The 17,386-nt window shown below is 43.7% G+C and overlaps 1 pseudogene; it reads left to right on the plus strand.

Annotated features, from left to right (window-relative positions):
• Positions 1-234: 234 nt before the first annotated feature.
• LOC123087443 (disease resistance protein Pik-2-like) lies at positions 235-5,139 on the plus strand (annotated as a pseudogene).
• Positions 5,140-17,386: the final 12,247 nt, after the last annotated feature.

The raw sequence follows: 17,386 nt of genomic DNA on the forward strand, positions 1-17,386 counted from the left end.
TTTACTAACTTGAATATGTTACTGCTCTCCCTGCTGGAATCCGAGGTCTGAAAGCATACGTTAATTTTAACAATTAGCTGACACTTGATGCACATGCTAATTCACAACTCCCCGTAAGTAAAATATTATCACTGAGCCATCGTTAGGTGAGCTAACCAAAGCTTGCAATTAGAGTAGCTGGCTAGCTAGGTCCTCTTGGTATGCAGTGCGGGGACAGCCAACAGAGGGCATCGATGGATGGGGGCAGTGAGCCACGCTTTTCAAAAATCGGAACTTCATAATTTTTCTGCGGGAAATCTATCTGGAGTGCTGAAAAATGCTGCAGTTTGAACTGATACCTTTGCTAGAAATCTAGCTGGAGTAGTTCTAGTGATGCTGCTGTACAAGTCGCCGTTCAAGGTGCATTGTTGAAGGTATCTTTTGCTGCTTTGGTTCTGTTAACGTGCGTAAACTATGCTGCATACCGAGGCTCCCTCCGTGTTTTCGCCTGACACGAGCTGATCTTAATTCGCTTGCACCAAACACTAGCTCACCTCTTTCGATGCGGATGCACATGCTAGCGCGTGATCATTCATGTGCCTTCCATCGTTAATTAGCTGAGCCAAACAAATCTCAAGCTTGCTCATCTTCATTTTCCTGCTAACTAGCTGCCCTTGTCTGAGCTATTCTCTCTACCACTCCAAAGTTCAAAAGACACCAACAACACCCACAAGAGATTGACGCAGTGCAGATACAAAGAGTAGAGAGATCAATGGAGGTCGTGAGCGCCTCGCATGGCGCGTTTGCTCCCCTGCTGGGGAAGCTCGCCACCTTGCTCGCCGACAAGTGTGCTCGGCTGAAAGGGGTCCGCCGTGAGATCCGCTCCCTCAGGTCGGAGCTCGCGAGCATGCATGCTGCCCTGAAGGAGTACACCAAGCTAGAAGACCAAAATGACCAAGTGAAGACATGGATATCGCTGGTCAGGGAGTTGGCCTACGATACCGAGGATATCTTCGACAAGTTCATCCACCAGCTTGGCAGCGGAAGCCATCATGGTGGTTTCAAGGAGTTCTTCCGCAAGACCGCTCGTCGTCTCAAGACACTTGGGTCTCGTCGCGGAATCGCTGACCAAATTGACGATCTGAAAGATCGCATCAAGCAAGTGAAAGATCTCAAGGATAGTTACAAGTTGGATTATGCTCCTTCTAGCATCGCTGGCCCTCCAGTCGTGGATCCCCGGCTGCATGCAATTTTTGCTGATGAGGCACACCTTGTGGGGGTGGATGGTCCAAGAGATGATCTTGCCAAGTGGATATTGGAAGCAAATAACTTGTCCAAAGGATGCAAGGTTTTGTCAATTGTCGGGTTTGGTGGATTGGGAAAGACAACACTAGCGAATGAGGTATGTCGCAAGATTGAAGGGAATTTCCATTGTAAGGCTTTTGTGTCAGTCTCACAAAAACCAGATGTAAAGAAAATTATCAAGGATGTAATATCTCAAGTGCCATGTGAAGATGGATCCACAAAAGATACTAGTGATTGGGATGAAAAGAAGTCCATTGCCAAGCTAAGAGAACTGCTACAAAATAAAAGGTAACATCGACCTTTATTATTCCTGTTAAAGGATGTGCCATCCATGGTTCTCAATATTTCAGCCACTTTTTATTTGAAGTGTACTGTCATTATTTCGATTCAAAGAAAAACAACTTGATTAAGGTCAGATTGCGTAATTACAAGCATCATTACACCTCACACTAAAACAAAAATGATGTACCAGCTAAAAGATGCTTGGAACATGATATATATATATATATATATATATATATATATATATATAATCATGAAAATATTTATAGGTAGTGTACTGAATTGCACGCAACTCTCCTGCATGGTTCAAAAAAAATATTCCCAAGTCCAGCTTTCAAGAAATTAACTGCTAAATTATTTGTATATTGTACGAGTTGATATATTTCATTATCATATTAATGTTTTGTAAGAACTAGTTACTACATGCAATCCCAGCTATATGGGTGCAAACCAATCCTGACTCCAGCTAGCTTACATCTCAATGTAACAATGCAATTACTATATTGCTTTTTGTTTTCATATATACTAAATTGAAGATTTTTTAAATATGTTCACAATTGTAAAGCAAATTCCCTGTGAGAATCAAGTAAATAGATATGAATTCAATTAGTTAAAACTTCAAACAAGTGGTCATGGTACATATGCACGATAAAAATGCATATGTAAACTTATGCAATAACCGTACTATATACACTTAATTAAGTCATTGCGTACCTAAATCATATGCAATGTTGGAGTTTCATGGTATAAGTTCATACTTTCTAATAATCATTTTATATAGACTCAAATAATCATACTTTCAAATAAAATGTAACATATATTTTCGTGTTTTTGATCTGGAAACTAGAAATGAGTTATAGTCATAGTTAAAATTATAAGAAAGTTAACATGCTACATATTGTGTATGGAAACATAAGCAATAAGCGTCATAAACAATTATTAACTACTCCAGTTAAATGCATGAAGCTGTTTCATGGCATGTTTGAGTTTTCTAGCAGAATCCCTTACCATAGTTGGTTGACGACTTGACATCATCTACTAATTTTGTAGGTATCTCATCATCATCGATGATGTATGGTCTACAAAAGCATGGCACGCTATCAAGTGTGCTTTTCCAGAGAATAATTGTTCTAGTAGAATTATAGCTACTACACGCATCATTGACGTAGCAAAGTCATGTTGTCTGAGTGCTGATGACCGTGTGTATAAATTGAAAGCCCTAAGTGATCTCCACTCTAGAAGATTATTTTTCAAAAGATTATTTGGCTCTGAGGAAGATTGCCCTGAAATGTTGAAGGAAGTTTCTAATAAAATTTTAAGAAATGTGGAGGCCTACCATTGGCAATTATCAGCATATCTGGTTTGCTAGCAAACCGACCAGCCATCAAGGAAGAATGGGAGAAGGTTAAGAGGTCAATTGGTACTGCACTGGAGAAAACTAACAGTCTAGAGGGCATGAGTAGCATACTATCCCTTAGCTACAATGATCTTGCGCCTCATCTCAAGACTTGCTTGCTGTATCTAAGTTTGTTTCCCGAAGACCATCTGATTTACAGAGATAGGCTAGTGAGGCGATGGATAGCAGAAGGCTTCATCTCTGAAGAGCGTGGACAGAGCAAGCAAGAGGTCGCCGAGAATTACTTCTATGAGCTGATCAATAAAAGTATGGTCCAACCGGTGGGCATTAAGTATGATGGAAAGGTCCAGGCATGCCGAGTCCATGATATGATGCTCGAAATTATTATTTCAAAATCAGCTGAAGATAATTTTACCACCGTGGTAGGTGGCGGTCAAACTAGTTTGCCCAATCATCAAGGTTCTATTCGGCGGCTATCAATCCAGCACATTGACAAGAAACTTGCATCTGAACTGGCAAATGTAGATCTCAGCCATGTTCGAACTTTGATAGTAATGCCATCATGTTGCATAAAACACTTGCCCAGTCTTGATCGGTTTGAAGCTTTACGTGTTCTGGATTTTGAAGGTTGTGAGGATCTAAATGACTGTGATATAGAAGGCATGGACAAATTATTCCAGATAAAGTACCTCAGCTTTAGGGACACATGTATATCAAATCTGCCATCAGCGATCGTCAAGCTAAATAATCTAGAGACGCTGGATGTTGAGAATACATCTGTGACAGAGTTGCCTGCAGGAATTACTCGGCTAACTACACTACGAGACCTAATTGGTTGTCTGGACAAGCTACCAAATGGGATTGGGGGCATGAGGAACTTACAGTTGATGCCAAGATTTACTATTACCTCGCAAGAAACAGATGTGTTGGAGGATCTCGGGAACCTCACAAGTTTGGAGGAACTCGATGTGGATCTTGGTATGAATGTATTTGGCTCGGACAAGAGATGTGAAAAGGAGGCGTTCCTCTCCTCACTGTCCAAGCTTGGCACCTGCAAACTCCATTCTTTGGATATAAAAGGGTTACGTCGTTCCCTCGACTTCTTAGATTCTTGGTCCCCTCTGCCATATTCTCTTCAAAGGTTTTCGGCGCCCTACCCTGATTCGCTCACGGATTTTCCAAAGTGGATTACACCAGCACTCACCAACCTTGCCGATCTGGAAATCAGCTTTACTGAATTGACGCAAGATGGGCTGCTTACTCTTGGGCAACTCCCATCCTTACTCCGCCTGAAACTATGGCCATCAAGGAAGAACTGAACAATCATATGTTTCATTCGTGAAAGGGTCTGCGCCCAAGCTTGAGGAACTTAGCATGCCATTCAGTGTGTCGGCCGCAAAAGCTAATGGTTTCTATTCAGGCATTGAGCATCTCCATTGTCTGAAACGAGCTCACATATGGCTTGATAACCAAGGAGCGACACCTTCAGAAAGCAAGGCTGCAGCTGCTGCGTTCAGGAAAGAAGCAGATGCCAATCCCAACCATCCTGCAGCTACTATTTCATATGAACCAGAGGGAGAGGACAATGAAGATACCAGTGGTAGAGACAAGGAGAAGAGCAAGGAAGATGGTATCGCTGATGAGGATTAAAGTGCTCACAACCTGCAAGAGGTACCGATACATATTCTAATCATCCACCCTTTCTCTTTTAGAAAACATCGTCACATTTTAATTTTCCCCACCGAAATACATCTATATCCCGAGCTGCTTCTGGATTTCTAAAATTCACATGTGCTGATGTTTTCCTTTTGATGTCCAGGATATATTGTGCGGCTGGAGGTTGCTTGCTTGGAAGGTTCAGGTGACAACATGAAAAACTGAAGCTGAAACAGAGCTACGTACCTCCTAAAAATGGTGGTCTCAAGTCTCTCTCAACTGTGCTACATACACTCTATCACTGTGTTACCCTGTCGGAACTTGTAGTCTTCTGAATACCTACGCTGTTTTTTTTTTGCGGCAATACCTACGCTGTTGTTGTTAATTCACTTATATTCTGTTCCCAGTAGCTACATGCATTTGTTGGGACCTAAGCTCCATTTGCATTCATGGACATTTTTTTGCTGAACACTTGATTTCTCTTTCCCTTTGTTCCAAAATAAGTTTTGTTGAATTACTGTGCTCTGAACAGAGCAGATCCAGCATGGAACTCATTCATATATCTGCTATGTGTTATTATTCGTCAGTTTTCGTTATGAAACAGCACGCTGTGATACTCTTGACGTTTTGAGGTGAAGTATCATGGAACAAAATTTTGATGTGTTCCAATCTGAATGACCACATCTCCATTTGTATGTACTAAGCTGGATGACTATAGTAGCTCGTGCTTTATATAGTGTATATGATATTGATATGAAAGATGGTGCAAATACAAATCTCCAAAATGATACTGTGATCAGCTGTATTTGTGCTGAAACAATTCTCCTATGTGCTCCTGTGCTCTGCTCTTAGCAAGTCCCCTTGTCACACACATAGGCCGAGCAAGGTGTTGTGCCGATCGACTTATGCCGAGAAGAGGAAGCCTTCTGGCCGCTTTTAGGATTTTCAGGTTCAGGGTACTCTGTTTCCTCTGCTCTGCTCTGCTCTTGGTAGCTTGTTTCAGGGCATGGGCATGGCGCTGTCTCTTATGTGTGTGCGCATGTCCGCACCACACACACAGAGCTAGCGGCTGGCTTGCTTGCTTGCTTGGAATGTCATGCCGGAGGAGGCATGAAGCTAACCATTGCACTTACAAATGACAACATGAAAAACTGAAGCCGAAACAGAGACACCTCCAAAAACTGAAATTACTGGCTACTCTTGAGTGTACTACACCCGAGTTTTTTTTTGAACCGGGCCTTAACCCCTTTCCATTACATTCATAACGGAAATACATAGTTCAGTGACCATAGACCCAACATCAAACCGGCACCAGGAAACTAGATAGGGGAAGGCGAGTCCAAAGCATCACCGGGAAACCCACCATGGGCACTCGTCATCGAGCAGCCCACTGTGGGGCGAAAACTCAGCGACACCATCGATCACGCTAGCCTCTAGGACTTAAACATGAAGGCTGAAACCAAAAGGAAACCCGCAACAGTTCATAATCTCCAAGGCTCACAAACGAGCAGGAAGACACTCGTGCAGGAGTGAGACAACTATCCTGGCAAAAGTAAAACCGTAGCATCGGAGAGAGTATCAGTCCATCGCTGATTTGGTTGGAGCCGCACAGATTCTCATCATTGTCGAAGCATTGGACCTGAGCATCTTGGCTCCGCGCTCCATGGCCTCCCGATCATCACCAGCCAGCAAACCTGCCCAGTATATCAAAAAACCACAAGCAGCATACACCACATTAAATGGAGTCTTAAGCATTTTTTGTTCAAAAGTAGCCTGGTTGCGACAGTTCCAGATTGCCCAGCAAACGGCTGCCAAACCAAAGGTATAAAACTTAGCCCCATCAGGAAGGAATATGTAACACCAGGAGAAATACTGCCAGATATTGTTCGGGCAAAGAGATGTGCCCAACACACACCCAACCGTCCTCCAAACCACCCGAGCAACATGACAGGTGAAAAAAGATGTTGCGAAGTTTCAACATCTTTGCAGAACGAGCATCTAGGATTGCCTGCCCAATTTCGCCTCTTCATGACTTCTTGCGTCAGAATCGCGTCTTGAAACAATTGCCAAATAAATATTTGGATTTTGAGAGGAATCTTAGCTTTCCAGATCCACCTGTAATCACACCCAGCCAGGTGTCTTTCCAAATAGGTGTAGACCTATTTGGTCGAGAACTTACTTTTTTCCCCAAAGTCCAGCTAATCTGATCCGATTCACCAGATAAATGCCAGGAGTTAACCACCCTAACAAGAACTGATCCGTAAGAGGAGGATGTAGGTTTCTTCTAAAGAGATCATTGCCCTCGAAGTTTCTAAACTCAGCAATAGTGATTTCCTGATAATTGCATATGCTGAATAAGGCCGGAAATTGGTCTCGCAAAAGAGCATCACCCCTGATAGGGTCATTCCATACTCTGGCCCCATTCCCAGAATTCAAAATCACTTTTCTTCCTGCCAAATATACCTCCTTTACTTTCATAATAGCTTTCCAAATGGGGGAATCCCCAAATTTATTTTTCACCGAGGGTACCGTATCATTTCTGAAATATTTAGCACGGATCACGTCCTGCCAAAGGCCTTGTTGAGTTTCCAGTTTCCACCACCACTTGGTGAGGAGACTAATATTCTGTTTATGTAGATCTTTAACTCCTAATCCTCCTTTGTTCTTAGATCTACAGATTCTAGACCACTTGACCAAGTGATATCTTCTACGACCATCAGTCTCTTGCCAAAAGAACTTTTTCCTATGCTTATCTAATTTTTCAATAATCTTCTTGGGAAGCATAAACATAGACATGTAGTAGAAGATGATACTAGTAAGGGAAGAGTTGACTAGGATCAGCCTCCCCCTGAAGACGCCGCATTACCAATCCAGGATTCACAACACCTGAGGAATTTATCATTAACAAAGCTCCAGTCTAAAGCACGGAGAGTGGAATGGCTCACAGGCACCCCTAAGTATTTCATAGGGAAGTGCCTGATCTGGCAATTGAAGAGTTCAGAGTAGAAAGTTAGTATGTCATCATTTCCCCCTATACATAAGATTTCACTCTTCAGGAAATTTATTTTAAGCCCGGAAATGAGCTCAAAAATATATAGCAAGAGTTTTAGATTGACCGCAGCTTCTTTGTCATGCTCAAAGCAAATGACAGTATCATCTGCATACTGAAGGATAGCCACACCCCCATTAATCAGGTCCGGGGCCAGACCTGACAGCATTTTTTTTCTTTTTGAGCATTAAGGATCATTTTTTATATGGCTTCCACAGCCATATTGAACAAAAAAGGTGAGTACGGGTCCCCTTGCCGCACCCCTTTGTAACTCTGGAAATACGGACCTTTTTCATTATTCAACTTAATGCTAACATTCCCATTATTAAGGATTTTCTGGACCCAGCCACACCACACAGGGCCAAAACCCCTGTTCCTATGACACTCAAGGAGGAAATCCCAATTGATTTTATCGTAGGCTTTTTCGAAGTCTAGTTTCAACACCACACAAACCCTTTTTTTCACTGCGTGTGGTGAAGAATTTCATGCAGGGTCAAAATGCCATCCATAATGTTTCTATGCTTTATGAAGGCATTTTGATGTTTGCTGATGAGCATATCATCGAAAATAGCCACTCTGTTATCCAAAACTTTAGTGATAAGTTTGTATGGGCAACGGAGAAGGCAAATCGGTCTATATTGCTGGATTTTCTTAGCTCCATTCATTTTGGGGATAAGGGTGATCACCCCATAATTCAGGCGAGCAACATCTAAAGTGTTGTCGTGAAAAGGATCAAACAAGCGCATAATATCGTTTTTAACAAAGTCCCAGCAGTGTTTATAAAACTCCACTGGTATGTTATCCGGGCCAGGAGCTCGATTGCTATTCATGCCAAAAAGAGCTTTTTTCACTTCTTCTGTGAATTTACCGGTGAGGAGAATGTTGTCATCATCAGCGAGTTTTTCATTTTCAGCCTACATATTAGGGGATAAGTGAAAGAGATTTCCTCTAGCAGGGCCAAACAGATCCTTGTAGTAGGTTGTGGCATGAGATAAAAGGTTGGTGGTCCCCTCTGTTGGAAATATGCCCTAGAGGCAATAATAAATTAGTTATTATTATATTTCCTTGTTCATGATAATCGTTTATTATCCATGCTAGAATTGTATTGATAGGAAACTCAGATACATGTGTGGATACATAGACAACACCATGTCCCTAGTAAGCCTCTAGTTGACTAGCTCGTTGATCAATAGATGGTTATGGTTTCCTGACCATGGACATTGGATGTCGTTGATGACGGGATCACATCATTAGGAGAATGATGTGATGGACAAGACCCAATCCTAAGCCTAGCACAAAGATCGTGTAGTTCGTATGCTAAAGCTTTTCTAATGTCAAGTATCATTTCCTTAGACCATGAGATTGTGCAACTCCCGGATACCGTAGGAATACTTTGGGTGTGCCAAACGTCACAACGTAACTGGGTGCCTATAAAGGTACACTACAGGTATCTCCGAAAGTGTCTGTTGGGTTGGCACAAATCGAGACTGGGATTTGTCACTCCGTGTAAACGGAGAGGTATCTCTGGGCCCACTCGGTAGGACATCATCATAATGTGCACAATGTAGCCAAGGAGTTGATCACGGGATGATGTGTTACGGAACGAGTAAAGAGACTTGCCGGTAACGAGATTGAACAAGGTATCGGGATACCGACGATCAAATCTCGGGCAAGTAATATACCGGTAGACGAAGGGAATTGAATACGGGATTGATTGAATCCTCAACATCGTGGTTCATCCGATGAGATCATCGTGGAACATGTGGGAGCCAACATGGGTATCCAGATCCCGCTGTTGGTTATTGACCGGAGAACGTCTCGGTCATGTCTGCATGTCTCCCGAACCCGTAGGGTCTACACACTTAAGGTTCGATGACGCTAGGGTTATAAGGAATAGATATACGTGGTTACTTAATGTTGTTCGGAGTCCCGGATGAGATCCCGGACGTCACGAGGAGTTCCGGAATGGTCCAGAGGTAAAGATTTATATATGGGAAGTCCTGTTTTGGTCACCGGAAAAGTTTCGGGGTTTATCGGTAACGTACCGGGACCACCGGGAGGGTCCCGGGGGTCCACCAAGTGGGGCCACAAGCCCCGGAGGGCTGCATGGGCCAAGTGTGGGAGGGGACCAGCCCCAGGTGGGCTGGTGCGCCCCCCCCCCCCACAAGGGCCCAAGGCGCCTAAGGGGAGGAGGGGGGCAAACCCTAAGGGCAGATGGGCGTTAGGGCCCATACCTGGTGCGCCTCCCTCTTCCCCTCCACCTGGCCGCCACCCAGATGGGATCTGGGGGCTGCCGCCACCCCTAGGGAGGGAACCCTAGGTGGGGGTGCAGCCCCTCCCCTCCCCCTATATATACTTGAGGTTTGGGCTGCCCAAGACACACAAGTTCCTCTCCTTCTTGGCGCAGCCCTACCCCTCTCCCTCCTCGTCTCTTATGGTGCTTGGCGAAGCCCTGCTGGAGTACCACGCTCCTCCACCACCACCACGCCGTTGTGCTGCTGCTGGATGGAGTCTTCCTCAACCTCTCCCTCTCTCCTTGCTGGATCAAGGCATGGGAGACGTCACCGGGCTATACGTGTGTTGAACGCGGAGGTGCCGTCCGTTCGGCACTAGGATCTCCGGTGATTCGGATCACGATGAGTACAACTCCTTCAACCCCGTTCTCTCGAACGCTTCCGCTTAGCGATCTACAAGGGTATGTAGATTCATTCTCCTTCCCCTCGTTGCTGGTTCCTCCATAGATAGATCTTGGTGACACATAGGAAATTTTTTGAATTTCTGCTACGTTACCCAACAGTGGTATCAAAGCTAGGTCTATTGCGTAGATTCTATGCACGAGTAGAACACAAAGTAGTTGTGGGCGTTGATTTTGTTCAATATGCTTACCGTTACTAGTCCAATCTTGTTTCGACGGTATTGTGGGATGAAGCGGCCCGGACCGACCTTACACGCACTCTTACGTGAGACTGGTTCCACCGACTGACATGCACTAGTTGCATAAGGTGGCTAGCAGGTGTCTGTCTCTCCCACTTTAGTCGGAACGGATTCGATGAAAAGGGTCCTTATGAAGGGTAAATAGCAATTGGCATATCACGTTGTGGTTTTGCGTAGGTAAGAAACATTCTTGCTAGAAACCCATAGCAGCCACATAAAACATGCAAACAACAATTAGAGGACGTCTAACTTGTTTTTGCAGGGTATGCTATGTGATGTGATATGGCCAAGAAGAATGTGATGAATTATATGTGATGTATGAGATTGATCATGTTCTTGTAATAGGAATCACGACTTGCATGTCGATGAGTATGACAACTGGCAGGAGCCATAGGAGTTGTCTTTATTTATTGTATGACCTGCGTGTCATTGAACAACGCCATGTAATTACTTTACTTTGTTGCTAACCGGTAGCCATAGTAGTAGAAGTAATAAGTTGGCGAGACAACTTCATGGAGACACGATGATGGAGATCATGGTGTCATGCCGGTGACGATGATGATCATGGAGCCCCGAAGATGGAGATCAAAAGGAGTAAAATGATATTGGCCATATCATGTCACTTTTTGATTGCATGTGATGTTTATCATGTTTATACATCTTATTTGCTTAGAACAACGGTAGTAAATAAGATGATCCCTCATTAAAATTTCAAGAAAGTGTTCCCCCTAACTGTGCACCGTTGCGAAAGTTCGTTGTTTCGAAGCACCACGTGATGATCGGGTGTGATAGATTCTTACGTTCACATACAACGGGTGTAAGCCAGATTTACACACGCGAAACACTTAGGTTGAATTGACGAGCCTAGCATGTACAGACATGGCCTCGGAACACAAGAGACCGAAAGGTCGAGCATGAGTCGTATGGTAGATACGATCAACATGAAGATGTTCACCGATGATGACTAGTCCGTCTCACGTGATGATCGGACACGGCCTAGTTGACTCGGATCATGTAATCACTTAGATGACTAGAGGGATGTCTATCTGAGTGGGAGTTCATAAGATGAACTTAATTATCCTGAACATAGTCAAAAGATCTTTGCAAATTATGTCGTAAGCTCGCGCTTTAGTTCTACTGTTTAGATATGTTCCTAGAGAAAAATTAGTTGAAAGTTGATAGTAGCAATTATGCAGACAGTAAAAGGCTTATGTCCTTAATGCACCGCTCAGTGTGCTGAACCTCGAACGTCGTCTGTGGATGTTGCGAACATCTGACATACACATTTTGATAACTATGTGATAGTTCAGTTAAACGGTTTAGAGTTGAGGCACCGAAGACGTTTTAAAACGTCGCGAAACATATGAGATGTTTCGAGGGTTGAAATTGGGATTTCAGGCTCGTGCCCACGTCAAGAGGTATAAGACCTCCGACGATTTTCTTAGCCTGCAAACTAAGGGAGAAAAGCTCAGTTGTTGAGCTTGTGCTCAGATTGTCTGAGTATAACAATCATTTGAATCGAGTGGGAGTTGATCTTCCAGATGAGATAGTGATGTTTCTCCGAAGTCATTACCACCAAGCTGCTGGAGCTTCGTGATGAACTATGATATATCAGGGACATATATGATGATCCTTGAGATATTCGCGATGTTTGACACCACAAAAGTAGAAATCAAGAAGGAGCATCAATTGTTGATGGTTGGTGAAACCACTAGTTTCAAGAAGGGCAAGGGCAAGAAGGGATACTTTGTGAAACGGCAAATCAGCTGCTGCTCTAGTGAAGAAACCCAAGGTTGAACCCAAACCTGAGACTAAGTGCTTCTGTAATAAGGGGAACAACCACTGGAGCAGAATTACCCTAGATACTTGGTAGATGAGAAGGCTGGCAAGGTCGACAGAAGTATATTGGATATGCATTACAATGTGTACTTTACTAGTACTCCTAGTAGCACCAGGGTATTAGATACCGGTTCGGTTGCTAAGTGTTAGTAACTCGAAACAAAAGGCTACGGAATAAATGGAGACTAGCTAAAAGGTGAGATGACGATATGTGTTGGAAGTATTTCCAAGGTTGATCAAATATTGTACGCTCCCTCTACCATCGAGATTGGTATTAAAACCTAAATAATTGTTATTTGGTGTTTGCGTTGAGCATAGACATGATTGGATTATGTCTATCGCAATATGGTTATTCATTTAAGGAGAATAATGGTTACTCTGTTCATTTGAATAATACCTTCAATGGTCTTGCACCTAAAATGAATGGTTTATTGAATCTCGATCGTAGTGATACACATGTTCATGCCAAAAGATATAAGATAGTAATGATAGTACCACCTACTTGTGGCACTGCCACGTAAGTCATATCGGAATAAAACGCATGAAGAAGCTCCATGTTGATGGATCTTTGGGCTCACTCGTTTTTTTTTGAAAAGTTTGAGACATGCGAACCATGTCTATTGGTGTATATGCATGAAGAAACTCCATGCAAATGGACCGTTTGGACTCACTTGATTTTGAATCACTTGAGACATGCAGGTCATACCACATAGACAAGATGACTGAATGCCTCGTTTTCAGTAAAATGGAACTAGAAAGCAACTTGTTGGAAGTAATACATCTTGATGTGCGCAGTCCAATGAGTGCTGAGGCATGTAGTGGATATCGTTATGTTCTTACTTCACAGATGATTTGAGTATATACTGAGTATATTTACTTGATGAAACATAAGTCTGAATTATTGAAAGGTTCAAGTAATTTCAGAGTGAAGTTGAACATCGTCGTGACAAGAGGATAAAATGTCTATGATATGATCGTAGAGATGAATATCTGAATTACGAGTTTGGCACAGAATTAAGACATTGTGGAAATTGTTTCACAACTAATACAGCCTGGAACACCATAGTGTGATGGTGTGTCCGAACATCATAACTGCACCCTATTGGATATGATGCATACCATGATGTCTCTTATCGAATTACCATGATAGTTTATGGGTTAGGCATTAGAGACAACCACATTCACTTTAAATAGGGCACCACGTAATTCCGATGAGATGACACCGTATGAACTATGGTTTAGAGAAACCTAAGCTGTCATTTCTTAAAAGTTTGGGGCTGCGACGCTTATGTGAAAAAAATTCAGGCTGATAAGCTTGAACCCAAAGCGTATAAATGCATCTTCATAGGACACCCAAAACAGTTGGGTATACCTCCTGTCTCAGATCCGAAAGCAATAAGGGATTGTTTCTAGAATCGGGTCCTTTCTCGAGGAAAAGTTTCTCTCGAAAGAATTGAATGGGAGGATGGTGGAGACTTGATGAGGTTATTTAACCGTCTCTTCAACTAGTGCGTGGCAGGGCACATGGAGTTGTTCCTGTGGCACCTACACCAATTGAAGTGGAAGCTTATGATAGTGATCATGAAACTTCGGATCAAGTCACTACCAAACCTCGTAGGATGACAAGGATGCGTACTACTTCAGAGTGGTACGTAATCCTGTCTTGGAAGTCATGTTGCTAGACAACAATGAACCTACGAGCTATGGAGAAGCGATGGTGGGCCTGGATTCCAAAATGGCTCGAGGCCATATAATCCGAGAGAGGATCCATATATGAAAACAAAGTGTAGACTTTGGAAGAACTACTTGATAGTTGTAAGGCTGTTGGGTGCAGATGGATTTTAAAAGGAAGACAGACAATGATGGTAAGTGTCACCATTGAGAAAGCTTGACTTGTCATTAAGATGTTTCCCGACAAGTTCAAGGAGTTGACTACGATGAGACTTTCTCACACGTCGCGATGCTAAAAGTCTGTTGGAATTATGTTAGCAGTTACTGCATTATTTATGAAATCTTGCAGATAGGATGTCAAAACATTGTTTCCTCGACGATTTTCTTGAGGAAAGGTTGTATGAGATACAACCAGAAGGTTTTGTCAATCCTGAAAAATGCTAACAAGTATGCAAAGCTCCAGCAATCCTTCTAAGGACTGGAGTAAGCATCTCGGAGTTGGAATATACGCTTTGATGATGATCAAAGATTTTGGGTGTATACAAAGTTTATGAGAAACTTGTATTTCCAAAGAAGTGAGTGGGAGCACTATAGAATTTCTGATGAATATATGTTGTTGACATATTGTTGATCAGAAATGACGTAGGATTTCTGGAAAGCATATAGGGTTATTTGAAAGTGTTTTTCAATGGAAAGCCTGGATTAAGCTACTTGAACATTGAGCATCAAGATCTATAAGGATATATCAAAACGCTTAATGGTACTTTCAAATGAGCACATACCTTGACATGATTTTGAAGGAGTTCAAAATGGATCAGCAAAGAAGGAGTTCTTGGCTGTGTTATAAGGTGTGAACATTGAGTAAGACTCGAAACCTGGCCGCGGCGGAATAGAGAGAAAGGACGAAGGTCGTCCCCTATTCTTTTGTCATAGGCTCTATACGGTGTGCCATGCTGAGTACCGCACCTGATGTGTGCCTTGCCACATATCTGGCAAGAGGGTACAAAGGTAATCTAGGAGTAGATCATCAGATAGCGGTCTAAATTATCCTTAGAGGAATAAGGATATGTTTCTCGGTTATGGAGGTGATAAAGAGTTCGACGTAAAGAGTTACGTCGATGCAAGCTTAACACCTATCCGGATAGCTCTGAGTAGAGATATCGGATACGTATAATGGAGCAATAATTTAGAATAGCTCCAAGTAGAACAGTTATTTGAAATGGCTCCAAATGTAGCATAGTAGTTGCATCTACAAGATGACATAGAAATTTGCGAAGTACATACGGATCTGAATGTTGCAGACCCGTTGACTGAAACCTCTCTCACAAGCATAACATGATCAAACCCAGAACTCTTTGGGTGTTAGTCACATGGGGATGTGACCTTGAGTGTTAATCACATATCGATGTGAACTGGATTATTGACTCTAGTGCAAGTGGGAGACTGTTGGAAATATGCCCTAGAGGCAATAATAAATTAGTTATTATTATATTTCCTTGTTCATGATAATCGTTTATTATCCATGCTAGAATTGTATTGATAGGAAACTCAGATACATGTGTGGATACATAGACAACACCATGTCCCTAGTAAGCCTCTAGTTGACTAGCTCGTTGATCAATAGATAGTTACGGTTTCCTGACCATGGACATTGAATGTCGTTGATGACGGGATCACATCATTAGGAGAATGATGTGATGGACAAGACCCAATCCTAAGCCTAGCACAAAGATCGTGTAGTTCGTATGCTAAAGCTTTTCTAATGTCAAGTATCATTTCCTTAGACCATGAGATTGTGCAACTCCCGGATACCGTAGGAATACTTTGGGTGTGCCAAACGTCACAACGTAACTGGGTGGCTATAAAGGTACACTACAGGTATCTCCGAAAGTGTCTGTTGGGTTGGCACGAATCGAGACTGGGATTAGTCACTCCGTGTAAACGGAGAGGTATCTCTGGGCCCACTCGGTAGGACATCATCATAATGTGCACAATGTGACCAAGGAGTTGATCACGGGATGATGTGTTACGGAATGAGTAAAGAGACTTGCCGGTAACGAGATTGAACAAGGTATCGGGATACCAACGATCGAATCTCGGGCAAGTAATATACCGGTAGACAAAGGGAATTGAATACGGGATTGATTGAATCCTCGACATCGTGGTTCATCCGATGAGATCATCGTGGAACATGTGGGAGCCAACATGGGTATCCAGATCCCGCTGTTGGTTATTGACCGGAGAACGTCTCGGTCATGTCTGCATGTCTCCCGAACCCATAGGGTCTACACACTTAAGGTTCGATGATGCTAGGGTTATAAGGAATAGATATACGTGGTTACTGAATGTTGTTCGGAGTCCCGGATGAGATCTCAGATGTCACGAGGAGTTCCAGAATGTTCCGGAGGTAAAGATTTATATATGGGAAGTCCTGTTTTGGTCACCGGAAAAGTTTCGGGGTTTATCGGTAACGTACCGGGACCACCGGGAGGGTCCCGGGGGTCCACCAAGTGGGGCCACAAGCCCCGGAGGGCTGCATGGGCCAAGTGTGGGAGGGGACCAGCCCCAGGTGGGCTGGTGCGCCCCCCCACAAGGGCCCAAGGCGCCTAAGGGGAGGAGGGGGGCAAACCCTAAGGGCAGATGGGCCTTAGGGCCCATACCTGGTGCGCCTCCCTCTCCCCCTCCACCTGGCCGCCACCCAGATGGGATCTGGGGGCTGCCGCCACCCCTAGGGAGGGAACCCTAGGTGGGGGCGCAGCCCCTCCCCTCCCCCTATATATACTTGAGGTTTGGGCTGCCCAAGACACACGAGTTCCTCTCCTTCTTGGCGCAGCCCTACCCCTCTCCCTCCTCGTCTCTTGCGGTGCTTGGCGAAGCCCTGCTGGAGTACCACGCTCCTCCACCACCACCACGCCGTTGTGCTGCTGCTGGATGGAGTCTTCCTCAACCTCTCCCTCTCTCCTTGCTGGATCAAGGCATGGGAGACGTCACTGGGTTGTACGTGTGTTGAACGCGGAGGTGACGTCCGTTCGGCACTAGGATCTCCGGTGATTCGGATCACGACGAGTACGACTCCTTCAACCCCGTTCTCTTGAACGCTTCCGCTTAGCGATCTACAAGGGTATGTAGATTCACTCTCCTTCCCCTCGTTGTTGGTTTCTCCATAGATAGATCTTGGTGACACGTAGGAAATTTTTTGAATTTCTGCTACATTACCCAACACCCTCAATCACAACGTCCCCATCCATGAAAGATTGAATGGTGTTCTTTCTCTTTTTTCCATTCGCCACTCTATGATAAAAGGCTGTATTAAG

The sequence above is a fragment of the Triticum aestivum genome, chromosome 4A (assembly GCF_018294505.1).
Source record: "Triticum aestivum cultivar Chinese Spring chromosome 4A, IWGSC CS RefSeq v2.1, whole genome shotgun sequence".
Taxonomy (NCBI): Eukaryota; Viridiplantae; Streptophyta; class Magnoliopsida; order Poales; family Poaceae; genus Triticum; species Triticum aestivum.